A 13695-nucleotide genomic window follows, 5' to 3' on the forward strand; every position below is an offset into this window, starting at 1 on the left:
GGGGGCACCCAAGCTGCTGAGCAGCGTCCAGATCTCAAAGCCCTGACAGTTCTGGTAACCTCCATCTCTGCTGTCTGCCCTCTCCAAGGGCTCCAGGAGAAGAAGGTCTCTCCGGTCTTAGGCACTTTGGAAAAGACAGCAAAGGAATACCTGCCCCCGCAGCTCCCTCCCTCCCTCCCTCCCTCTTCTCTCCCATACCCCGGCGCCAGGTTTGGGCACCTCGCCCAGCCATTGGAGCGGGAATGCAGACCTGAGACGTGCCTCGGTTTCCACCGGTGGGAGCCAACTTTGCTTCCCCTCTGGACCCTCCCCCGCGCTCCCTCTTCAGCCCCGAGCTGCTGTTGCTGCTTCTGCTGCTGCTGCCGAAGCCAAAGGAGGGTTAGGCGCTCAGATACCGGCCAAGGGAACCTCCTTAGCGGAGCCCCATGATGTCAGCTTGCATCGTGCAGCCGACGGGCGGCGGTGGGGACGGGGACGGGGCTCCGCAGTCCACTCGGCTCTCCGACGGCAGTGCCGGCCAGTGTTCCGGCGCCTCCTCCTCGTGCAGTCCCGGCTCCTGTCCCGCGACACTGCTACCGCCGCCACCTCCGCCGCCGCCACCGCAGAGCCTGTGGCTCGAGCTCCGACCCGCCTGCATGAGGACCCAGCAATGTCCCAGCGAGTCCAGCGGGCAGACCAGCGGCGAGATCTGCACTAGTAGCAGCAGCGGCGGCAGCAGCGCCGGGCTGTCCCCGGGCTCCGATTCCGATAGCAGCGGGGTGGTGTGCGGCGGCCGGGGCGGGGGCGGCGGGGGGATGCGAGGAGTCCTGTCCCGGTACTGGAGCCTGGAGAGTCTGCACTCGGCCACTGGTAAGCACCCCCTCTTCCTTCCCTGCTGTCGCTGGTCCTACCTTCTCCTTCCTCTACCTTCTTCTCTCTGCTTCCCCATCCTTTTCTTCATCCCCTTCCTCTTTTCATTTCTCTTTCCCATTCTTCCTTATTCCTTTGCCTTTCGCCCTACTTCATCCTCTCTTTTCCCTTCTTCATCTCTCCTTCCTCTTCCATTTTCCTTATCTTCTCTCCCCCCCACCCTTTCCTTTTCTTTCCTTCTCTTTCCTTCTCTTTATTCCACTGACCTTCGTGGCCCGGTCAGCCAAATTAGATGGGATGTCTGGTAAAATAATTTGGGAAGATGAGGAAGCATGTGTATGTTTTTAAGGCAAGATTAGAATTTAGTCAGTTGCATCCCTTATCAGAGTACAGATTGGAACTGTGGTTTTGAACCAATGAGCAAAAGTATGGATTTTTACAAACTCTTGGTATGGGTATAAATGTATATACATATATACCAGGCGCTGGGATTCCCTTAGCTGCACAGATGCAACTCTGCTGTTGGGGTGTAGCACTGTGAAATAGAAACTGGCCAGTTAGTGGATTATTCTTATTTAATGCTTGAGTATGAGACACATTTTAACCCCTCCTAAGAACAAACAGTTTAGAGGTGATCACAGACATAATGGTTTTCATTCATATTCACTTTCCAGAGGCCAGATTTTAGCTTCTGGCTCAGGTTAAGAAATTCTAGAACTGGAGTCTAGAACTGCTCCAGTTGCCCCCTGGCTCGTACCTATCTGTACAGGCCACATTTTTTGCCTGTAGGAAAAGGCTTTCTTGTTTGGATTCCAGGATCCTTGGGAAGCAAAAATAAGAAGAAATCTTTGCAAGGATTGTTCAAGGAATTGATCCTGATAGTGGCTTTTTATGTAATCCATTTCCCTATAGAGTTGTGCTAAATTGGTGACTTTATATTTGATTTTCTGCAATCAATCAACAAGTGTGAATAAGGCACGATTGTACTAGGAAGAACACTAGATAGGAGTCAGACCAGATGGAGATTCCAGCTCAGTTGATGTGTAAACTTTGGGAGAAATCACATAATCATCATTGTAATAATCACTCTTATTTTTATATGCTTTAGAGCATGCAAAATACTTTCTTTACAGCAACCCTATGGTATAGGCGGTGTAAAATAACTTAATCTCCACTTCATATATTGAATATCTTATAGATAGGAAACTCAGTCATATAGAGGTTGTGGGGAGTACCCAGAAGCAACCTTGTACTTGAGCCTGAGATTTTTGACCCTATGGCCAGTGTGTTTGCAACTATATTTATAAACCCAGAATTTAACTTTCTCCAGGCTTCAGTTTGCTTACTTGTGATATGAGGAGATTGCTTCTTTCCAGACTGTTATTCTCTGAATCTGTGATAGAATGATAGCACTGTGGCATTCAGATACAAATATAACTTCAACAAGGCACCTTGGTATCTCCAACTACAGGAAGGGGGGAGAACAAGCATTTATATAGTGCCTATTTTGTGCTAATAGCTTTTTAAATATTATCTCGTTTGTTTCTTAAAACAACTCTGATAGGTAGGATGCTATTAATTATATGTATAATGGATTTTACAGTTGAGAAAACTGAAGAAGACAGAGTATGTGACTTGTCCAAGATCATGCAGCTATTGTGTCCAAGATCAGATTTGAATTCAGGTCTTCCAGATTCAGGCCTGGTGCTGCCCTTAGCTGCCTAGCTTGTCTGTAGGTGCTATAGAATTTTAACATCCAGAAAGAAACATCTAAGAGTATATCTAGTTATCATTGTTCTTTCTATAGCTTTTCTGGCAAGTGTATATCTCCTAAGGTAGTCCATTCCTCTTCTAAAGAGCCCCCCCTTGGTAGGAAGCTTTTCCTCATTGATATCAGTAACTACAGATTACATACATAATACATACATAATCTACATACATAATCTCACCTAATCCTTATAATAATATTGGAGGATAGATGTTACAGGCATACCATTTTTATTTTATAAGTGAGAAAATCTGAAGCTCAGAAAGCTTGAGTTTCTTAAACTATGATTCTGGACCTCATACAAATCTCATAACTGATTGTAGGGGTTGTGAACTATGATTTATTACCTTTAAATTTTTGATTTGTAGGTCTATCTTGGATCTCTATATACCTGGGATCATGTACAAAGTGTGCAAGATAGTGCACATGCACACAGCAGCTATTAAGAAAGAGAAGTGGGAAGCTTCTCTGCAGCTTTAATCCATTGCTCCTAGTTCTGCCCTCTGGGACCAAGCCGACCAAATCTAATCTCCCTTCAAGATGGCAGCCCTTCAATTACTTAATCAATCCAGTTTCTGCCCCCCCTTTTATCCTCTGTTAGTCTTTTCTTTTTCAGGGAAGAGTTGAGATGATAAAATACATTTGAAAGGTCACTTAACAAACTAAGAAATGAAGAACAATAATAATTTACATTGATCAGTTTTTTATGGTCTTCAGATAAATAAATTCCATTCCTTCCTCCATATTGGAGAGGATGGAATGAATGGATCTCTCCTGTGTCATTCCCCCCTCACACTTCATATATATATATATAATCATAGATTTAAAGCTTAAAGAGTTTTGGAAGCCATTGAGACCAACCCCCTCATTTTACAAGTAAGGAAACCGAGGTAGAGAGAAGTTAAGTTACTTGTCCAAGGTCAATCACTAGTAAATCACTGAGGACCCTATACAATATGCCATGCTGCCTGAATAATTTCATAAAATGTCCTTTATAGTTATTCAATCATGTATCATTTTCATATTAGTTTCTCAGGGTTTATAGAACAGCCTTGGCCTTTCTACACAGACAAGAAAAGCATAGCCCTGAATGGCCAAGAATACTGACCCAAATCACATTAGCAGCATTAGGTCTCACCTTCCCCTAAAGCTTTTAGATCCTTCTCTGTGAGCCCAAAGCCATAGATCTTAGTGCCTTAAGATAAGGACAAAGCAGTTGTGGGAGAACAGGGCTTACTCTCTGGGCTCCAGGGAAATCCTAGACTGTCTACAGAAAAATGTAGGAGTTCAGAGGGTGGGGTGAGGGTGAACACAGAGTCAGGCTCTTGGCTTAACCCAGCTATTTGCTTGGAGAGTTCATTTGTTCGAGTATTACTGGACAACTGGGACTGCAAGGGCTTCTGTAGAATAAAGGATTCAAATTAAGAAGAAATCATAGAGATCATAAGGGTCAGTTTCATTTTACACAGAAGCTATCTAGAAGAACAGGGAGATGTGCCTACTGCCATAGAAAGAGTGAGGAGTGGGACAGAGATTGGAACACAGATTCTCCATCTCTAAAACCACACCATGCTCACTGCACTATACTTGGAGGGCAAAGGATATAGTCAACGCAATGAGGTAACTGTAATGGGAGAGTTGGTCTGAAAGTCAGGAGACTAAGCTTGTCTGCTTATGCTACAAACCAGCTATTTGATTTCAGTCACGTCACTTTATTTCATTTGTTTCATTTAATGTAAAGAGGTTGGAATAAAGGATTTAAGGCCAAGGGTTCTCAACCTTTTTGTGTCTCATGAACTCCTCTGGCAACCTAGTGAAGCCTATAGACCCTTTTTGAGAATAATGGCTTTAAAAGCATAAAATAAAATAGAGATGATTCTGAGGGAAGGCAATTTTCCTGAAATAATTTTTTAAAAAAAAAAATTTATTTAAGTTCACTGACACCAAGTTAAGAAACCCTGAGATAGTTTTTTTCCAATTCTCTCCACCACCCCTCATCCCGAGTCCATAACAATATCTAGGTCAGTCTTTAAACCCAGGGATTGGGCCAGGGAATATGTGTGAAACATTATTAAAACAGGATAAGGCTAGCCAGTGTAGGAGCTTTAGTAAATCGATACTTGACAGTGTTTTGATGATTCTGGTGGTTGATGTAGTTGGTTGTTATTTTTAAGCTGCTGGATTGTTTTGAAGTCTCCAAAGGGAAACAAAAAATGGCTCATGCTGCAGGCTGAGACTATTTCTTTTGCCTCTGTGGCTTACTGTCAGGGCAGGAGCCTGTTGGTCTCCCAGAGGAAGCCAGGAAAACCCAGCAGAGGGCTGCTTGAACTCTCTTTGGCTCAGAGATACTACTTGCATTTTTAATGTCAAGTCTTGGCATTTTCCATTGAAATGTCACCCCGCCTTCTTTGGTGGAAACCTCCCTTAGTGTTTGAATCCCAAAACAAAGTACTCACTGGATTCCTCCTGCCCTTTTTCCCTTATCATTTTCATGTACTTTATATCAATATCCCTCCCACTCTTATACCTTTTCCTATCCTTAAACCTCAATTTCTGCCTACTCCTGTGACTTTCTCACCTGCTTTTAAGCTCTGGGTGTGTTTTCCAACATTATTAACAGATCAGTTCTTTGGGACCCCGCTGATATTTCATCAGTTTCCTTTTCAGAGAAGGTTCATAGATGTCCCTTATTTGACATCAAGGAGGCTCCCCTATTGCTCAGGGGTTACCATTTTAAACTTAACTTCTTGTACCAAGGAGTATCACTGTAGGTGGGATCAGGACCAATTCATAAGCAAAAAGAGAGCAATATTTTCTCCCTAATATTTAAGGATCTGCTATTACCTGGCAAAAAAAACTGGGTGCAGGCAATCGGGGCTCTAGAAACGATCATCCATTAGAACTTCACTGTACCATAGTAGTCAACCAACATGTTAGCACAATTTTGTCTTTGGGAATACTGTCACCAGCAAGTGAAAAATGCTCATTATCAGTACCCTATGGTAGATTGGAAAGAACAATAGCCTTGGAAATTATGAGGTTCTAAACCCAGTTCTGTACCCTAAGTTCTGCTGGCATTTCTGCCATTTCATTAATGAAGAAATGAAGACAGGGAATATGTGGCTTTTCTATGTCATAGTGGACCTGGATTCTACATAACCTGAGTCCAAAGGCAACACTAGTAAATACAAAGGGCCTTAGTCGTAGTCATAGCTTTTATTGGGGATACTCTAAATCCCAGTTTCTTAAACTATGGTTCTGGACCTCATACAAATCTCATAACTGATTGTAGGGATTGTGAACTATGATTTATTACCTTTAAATTTTTGATTTGTAGGCCTATTTTGGATCTCTATATACCTGGGATCATGTACAAATTTTTGGGACACAGAGGGTTCAGAAGTTGAAAAAGTTTAAGAAGTCCTGCTCTAAACTAGAAGTGTCAAACATATTGAACCCAGTATTCCTGGGTTCCCTACAGGTCAGTTCCCTAGCCTGAACCCAGATTAAAATGTAATAGGGAAATAAATAACTTAGTAGGTAACATAGATACTATTATTGTGTGGTTGTTTTTTTTTTTTTTTTGAGTCAGTATGCAGCCTGCTGGAGTCCTTATGTATAGATTTAATGGCCCCAATTTCTTTTTTTTTAAGTCTTAAGTTTTTTTTTTTTTAAATTAATAGTATTTTATTTTTCCAACTACATGGAAAGATAGTTTTCAACATTCACCTTTGCAAAACCCCATGTTCCAAATTTTTCTCCCTCTTCTCCCCTCACCAAGATAGTAAACAATCTGATAGAGGTTAAATATATGCAATTCTTCTAAACATATTCCCATAAACACAAAAAAAATAAGATCAAAAGGGAGAAAAACATGAGAATGAAAGAAACAACAACAAAAAGTTGAAAATACTGTGTTTTGATCCTTTTTCAGTTTCCATAGTTTTCTCTCTGGATACAGTTGGTACTTTCCATCTCAAGTCTATTGGGATTGCCTTGAATCACCTCATTGTTGAAAAGAGCCAAGTCTATCACAATTTATCATCACGTAATCTTGTTGTTATTGTGTATAATATTCTCCTGGTTATGCACACTTCACCAGCATTAGTTCATGTAAGATTTTTCAGGTTTTTCTGAAATCAGTCTTCTCATCATTTCTTATAGAATAATAATATTCCATTGCATTCATATAACATAATTTATTCAGCCATTCCCCAACTAATGGGCATCCATTCAATTTCTGATTCCTTATGGCCCTGATTTCTATTTGAGTTTGACACCATTGCTCCAGAGTTTTTCTAATGAGACTTGATTCTAGCTTCCAAAATTCAGTGAACAGGATCTTTGCTGTCACAGGTTGGCGTATATATGTTGTTGTCCTTCATTTTTGAAGAGGACCAGTGAAATCATGACTGATTTCTTGACTAGCAAATAAATTGGATTTAAGTGATCAGCCTCACTCTTTCTCAGTTATCAACATCCAGTGGCAAACCAAAAATCAAACTTTTCATAAACTTTCTGAATTCTGCTTACTGAGGCTAGCCTTTTGTTTAGCGTGTTAATTAGGAATCCATTATCAGAAGAGTAAGCTCAGGGGAGGTCTAGAAGCCCCCTACATAAGACAGTTGAATATATATTATGTTATACCCCTAGGAAGGAAAGAAGAAAAGAGAAGGGCCCTTTCCTCAAGGAGCACACTGTCTTTAGAGCTGTATAAAGTGTGTGATTCTGGACAGTATGATTCAGACTATGAATTCTGTTGAGTATTTGAGGAAGATTTCAAGAAGAATTTTGGCATTAAGATCCAGTTGAAGTTCTAGGTTCTCTGAAGCCTTCTTTGATCATTCTAACCAGCCTTATCTTTTTTCTTTGATTTCCTATAGTTATTATTAATCAGTCCCACACTTCATAGGTTTTTTATCCTTCAATTTTTTTTTTTTTGTGTGTCTCACTGGCATCTGGTATGCCAAAACTCTATGGCCCTAGATCTTGGCCTGTGGTGAGAATTGTTCCACAGTACAAAGTAATCCTTCGTTTATTGCTAGAGCTTTTTTCTGCTTTTGGCAGAGGACTTGCAGGTGGGTCGTTCCATAAGGAGGTCACTTAGAGGACAGTGAAGAATTTTGGTCACCGGAAATATTTTAAAAATGCCTGTGACTAGAATAATTTTTTTTTATTACTTTGTTGATTGACCTGTAAGCTTCAATTCAATTCCTGTCTTATGAGCCTGAGGACTCTCAACTGGATACTAGAACAACTAATAAACCTGCTGGTCCTGAGAAATGGGTGTTGTCCATTTTAAGAAGAAAAAGGGCATAAGAATATGTATTAATGAACATCAGTATTCTATCTTAAGCCTGAATGCTAGAATTTATTTATATTAACTGAATGTACCAGTGGCAAATCTTTTAAAAAATTAAATTCTCCATCTATATCTCTTTTTTGACTCCCTACAGCATCTAATTCAAAATTTTCTGCATGGCACTTGCTCTCTGCAATCTTATCTTGACTTATCTCTCTAAAATTATTTTCTATCATCCCCAATACAAACTTTTTATTTTTAAAAATTGATCCCTTTTGTTTTTATTTTGCATTCATTTCCAAGTATAATACATCTGCCTTTCCAATCCAACAAGTTTTCCCTTTTAACAAAAATTTAAAAATAAACATAGTTCAGCAAAACATAACAACATATTTACTTTATCTGACAATAAATGCAACATTCCATACTGAGTCTCCCACCTTCAGTAAAGGGAGAAAAGGGCATTTTCTTAACTCTTCTGTGAGGTCAAGCTTAGTTATAATTGCACCACTCAACCCTTAACTTTAGCCAGGTTAATTTCCTTATTGTTCCTTCTACACTGAATATTCATGTTCCAACTACAGTTTTCCTTATATTTTTTTTCTATTTGAAATTCCCTATTTATTCTATTCAATCAATCTTATCTTTTAAGATCCAGTTGAAGTTCTAGGTTCTCTGAAGCCTTCTTTGATCATTCTAACCAGCCTTATCTTTTTTCTTTGATTGCCTATAGTTATTAATCAGTCCCACACTTCATAGGTTTTTTATCCTTCAATTTTTTTTTCTGTTGTGTGCATATGTGCAAAGCGCCATAGGACTAAAGATACTAATAGAAGGACTAAAGATACTAATAGAAAAGTAAAACAGTTCCTGTCCTCAAGAAAGTTGCATCTTAATGGGTGAGATAACATATATGAGAGGTTTCATCTGTAAATGTCCCATAAAAGATGAAGTGGCAGAACAGATGACTATGCTTTTTCTTTAATGTCATTTCTACTTATAAAATTGTATACATTTCTGATGTTGAACCATATGATAGTGCCAAGGATTTAGTGATAACTTTTTTCCCTGGACATTGGGTAAATATGACTATAGTATTTGAAGGACTAGTTATTTGGCCAGATTTCTATTAAGGCTACTTTCCAAATGATGGATGCGGGTAGGTCTTAAAAGGATAGGATTTTCATAGTCAGAGAGTAGAAGCATTCCTTGTGGAAATAAAAGTATTAACAAAAGTTTGGTGGTTGGTATGAATACTACATATGTGGAAGATAATGAAGAAGTTGGCCTATTTAGAATAAAGAATGCATATAAAACTGAGGGCATTTGAATATAGGTTGAAGCTATTTTTCAGTGAGTGAGGAAAAGGTTAAAGGAAGGGAATTAGGAACTCAACTTTTTTAAATGAATGTTAAAATATAATTTTAAAAATTCATATAGAGTATCAATGGAAGGTAAAGTTCTATTAAATTGAATATCCATTGAAATCCAGATAGGGGATTTTGGATACAATCTGATAGTCAATGGAAAATCATTGTAGGTTTTTGAAAAGGAAAGTTACAACATATGGTTTCCTACCAAATTTCTGATATCATCACAGATTCTGTGATATTTTGTTCATCCTGAGCATAATCAGAAGTTTTGCTAAGGGGAATATTGAAAAATTAACAGACTGGTTCCATTCCTTACTCCTGTGACCCAGGAAGACTGAATTAGAAGTATAATATATAGGACTAGTACATGATTTCCTGGTCTCATCACTTATTTTTACTGGGAGATTCTGTTTGTCTCTTAACCTTGAGCTCCCCGAATTTCTTCTTTGAACTAAACTTTCATTTTGGCTGCTTGCTTTTCTTAGAGGATGATGAAATTAATAACAAGTTTGTAAAATTCCTTAAATCCTTGAAGAAAACATTCCAATAACTAAAAATGCTTCTCTTTCTCTTCTTCTTCCTCCTCTCTTTACCCGTGTCTGCTGACAGTACTACATTGCCATCACAGTATTATTTATTACTCATAAGCACTTCTGCTTATGAAAATGTGTGTGTGAACAACCTTTAGCAAAGACTAGGAATTTTCCTTCTTTCAGCCATAACAAATACTAGTTATGGAAACAATCTGTAGAAAATTAAGGCAAAATGAGAACAAAAATCTATGTGGTGGGAAATGGAGAAATGTTCAAGGAGCATGTGTTAATTAATATAAGTCATATAGGACTCCAAGGATCTGAGTTGTCTGCTCTGAATAGAACTCTTTTTAACCATCAAGTTATAGTTTTCTCCCCTTTCCAATATCTCGACACTTGTTACAGCCTTCTACATTGGCTTCAGTTGTAGTTGTGATATAAGAGGTGGTTCTGTTTGAAAGTCATCTGTTCTAATTGAAAGCACCTTGAAATAAGAGCAGGACAACACAGTCTCAGACTCTCATCAGTGATTTAGGGAATTAACTGTCTAGACAAATCATCTGGAACATATAGGAGCCACATTCCTTTCTCCTTCCCCTCTCCATTACAGTTTTGATTTTTGTGAATTTCAATAGAATTTTGTTGTCATTCTATTTATTATCAGTTTAGAGCTAAATGTTATCATATACTGTATATTTTACCATATATTAATATATAATTATGTTAATAGATAACAGTATAATAAGCAATATGTTATATTTTAAAATTAGTACAAGTCATTCCCTCTGGCATGCAGAACACAATCTATACATACCTTATCAAAATGTTTTATGAGTTAACAGGATAAAAAAATATGGCATCCCCTGGTAGCCAGCTTTCCAATGGTAACACTCTCTGAACTTATCCAGGCTTGTTCTCTGATGATGGACATGCTGTCCATCAACAGGTCCATACTAGAACTTTTTCAAGCTGGCAGAACCTGTCTGAGCTTGCACTCTACTGGCATGATTTTTAAGAACCCAGTTTCTTCTCCATGTCTTAATAAGTCATGATATTGTAATATAGAAGGATTTTAGTGTAGGGTAGGGTTAGCATGGATATTATGTATGCAAACAATAGATGATCTATAATATTCTTGTACAATATTATAAACTTACATATGAACAACCCAGATCCTACTGATTTTTTTTATTTAAGGAACTAGATATTATAGTGGATAGAGCACCTGGCCTAGAGTTAGGAAAGTTAGGAAGAGTTCAAATCCAACCTTAGACACTTAATAGTTATGGAACTATAACAAGCCACTTAACCTCCATTTACTTCAGTTTTCTCAACTATAAATTGGTGATAATCAGTAGCACCTATCTTCCAGGATTGTTGTAAGCATCAAATGAGATTATACTTATAAAAAGTGGTTAGTATAGTGTCTGTCTCATTGAAGGTACTATATAAATGTTATTAAACCTCCAAACTAACAGATCATGTTAGAGGATCTATTAAGTATTTGATAATTAAACTTCCTAGTATAAATTTGGTTAAGTTTCTTTGGCTTTACTAGAAACCCAAGTTATGAAAAGAATACACAGAACCTATATATGTATAAATACAACTATAAAAATTTATTGCCCAGATAAAAGAGAATCCAATAACTTGAAGGACATTTAGTGTCTATGAATGAGTCAGGTTCATATAGCAAAAATGACAGTCCAATTTAATATACATCTTGGTATATCAATTAAAATATCAAGGGGATTCTTTATAAAACTAGATAAAGTCATAATGAAATTTATATGGAAAAATAGGCAAAGATATAAAAAGACACACTGAAAAGTAATGGTGCTCTTCTACTGCCAGACTTTTAAGACATTACAAGAAGTTATCATCAGGACTATCTAGTCCTATTGAGAGAAACAACAAAGGAGAGCTCATAGCATAATCAGTAAGTAAGCATAATCAATAGTTTCCTAAAAACTGCCAGATTGCTCTTCAAAAAGATTGTACAAAATTACAATACAAAAGAAATAGATCAATGGAATAAGATAGCTACACCAGATGAACAACCAAATGTATGCAAAAGATTAGTATTAGATTGAATTTATAGAAATTTTTTTAATTCACTATTTAAGAAGTATACTTAATAAAGTTGGCTGCCTACCCCACTCCACCCAGTCTCCACCATCTTATACAAAATGAATTCCAGCTGACTTGAATTTAAACATAAAATCAAACAAAACAAAAAAAATCTACAAAAAGATGGAAAAGATGGTACAAAGTATTTCTATTGCTTGTTGAAATTATGTTTGGCTTGCTTTCTCATTAGTGGTGAGGGGGAGTGATGGGAGGAAGAGAATGTAGATCTTTGAAATAATCTTTAGAAGAAGAAATCGTTGTGGAAAACTTTTCATTTTTGGATTCAACAAATAGTAGACATTATTACAAATAGGATAGATGTACTGATCTAGGAAATGTTTTTTTTTTTAATTCTGTACCTTGAAATTAAAAGAAAATAGCAGAATGGCCAATTATGATGAATAAAAACTTGACTTAAAATATAGAAGGAAGGACCTGTTAAAAGTCACAATGTTGATATTTATTCCACCATAGATAAGTCAAATGGCATAAGAGAGCTTTCAAGATGGGAAATACAGATTGTTAATATCAACTTGAAAATATGTTCAATATGATTAATAGAGGTATAAATTAAAATAACTTTGAGATGCCTTCTCACACCTGGGAAAGCTGAAAGAATTATTAAAAGCAATAAAAAATAAGTGCCAGGGGAGGGAGTAGAGAAGCAGATAAGGACATTCGTTCACTGACGGAATTGTAATTTTGTACAATCTTTTTGAAGAGCAATCTGGCAGTTTTTAGGAAACTACTGATTATGCTTACTTACTGATTATGCTATGAGCTCTCCTTTGTTCCTTCTCTCAAACACTCTCATTTCCTGTGAAAAGACTATTGGGGCCTCAGAACCGTGCCATTAAACTATCTCATATCTGATAGTAATGGTCATTACCATCCTCAAATTTTTGAATTGCTTTACAAGAATTAGTACTAGACTCAAAGACACACAATCTCTGGCCAGCTCCAAAGAGAGAGAAAGAGAAAAAGACAAGACAGAGAGAGAGATCACTTTTCTTTTTGCCTGACTAATCTTCCTTACAGTCAGAATTCACCAAACTCAATTCAAATATTTAATGAATATTTTTAAAATGTTAAATGTCTCCTTAGATCATAAATCTAGAGCTGGAGCTCCAACCCTTTTTTTTTTTTTTTTTTTCTACACGGGAGGAAAGGGTATGGGAAGGAAGTTAAGGGAAAAACTAAAGATGGGATTAGAATCCCAATCATTGGGTTGACTTCAGAACCATTGCTTTTTTCACTGATCATCCAGGCAGGTAATTACAAATAGCTTTCTGAATATCCTGTCTTCTGAAACCTCTGTCTGATTTCCCCATGGTTTCTCATTCCTAATACAGAGAGAGTTGAAGTAACTTGCACAATGTTCAAATTAGTAAGTGATAGGTGTGGGCCATGACTCCTGTTTCTCAGACTCAAAAAGCAGAATACTTCCTACTAAACCATGTTTTCAATCCACCTCTCAATTCAATTCCTAGTGTGACCATCCTTGATATAAGGGATTTATTGCACACCTGCAGCCTTATCTTACTCCTCTATTCTTATTGGAGAATGGGAAAAAATGAAATTTGGAAGCAGCACCCATAGCCCTAAATGTAACTTGGAAATGGAGGTTCTCCCATTCCCCTAGGAAGAGAATTGATGACAGATTAGAAAGACACAATAAAGCCCTTCCATTGGAATTCTCTCACTAGGGTGCCCTCAGGTGATCTTCTCCACTTCTGTGCT

At 37.8% G+C, this 13695-nt stretch overlaps 1 protein-coding gene across 1 annotated transcript in view; it reads left to right on the forward strand.

The window, feature by feature from the left end:
- The window catches only part of ARHGEF4 (Rho guanine nucleotide exchange factor 4), a 244140-nt gene that overhangs the window by 38278 nt on the left and 192167 nt on the right, over positions 1 to 13695 (forward strand). The window lies entirely within an intron of this gene.

This window comes from Antechinus flavipes, chromosome 3 (genome assembly GCF_016432865.1).
Source record: "Antechinus flavipes isolate AdamAnt ecotype Samford, QLD, Australia chromosome 3, AdamAnt_v2, whole genome shotgun sequence".
Lineage (NCBI taxonomy): Eukaryota > Metazoa > Chordata > Mammalia > Dasyuromorphia > Dasyuridae > Antechinus > Antechinus flavipes.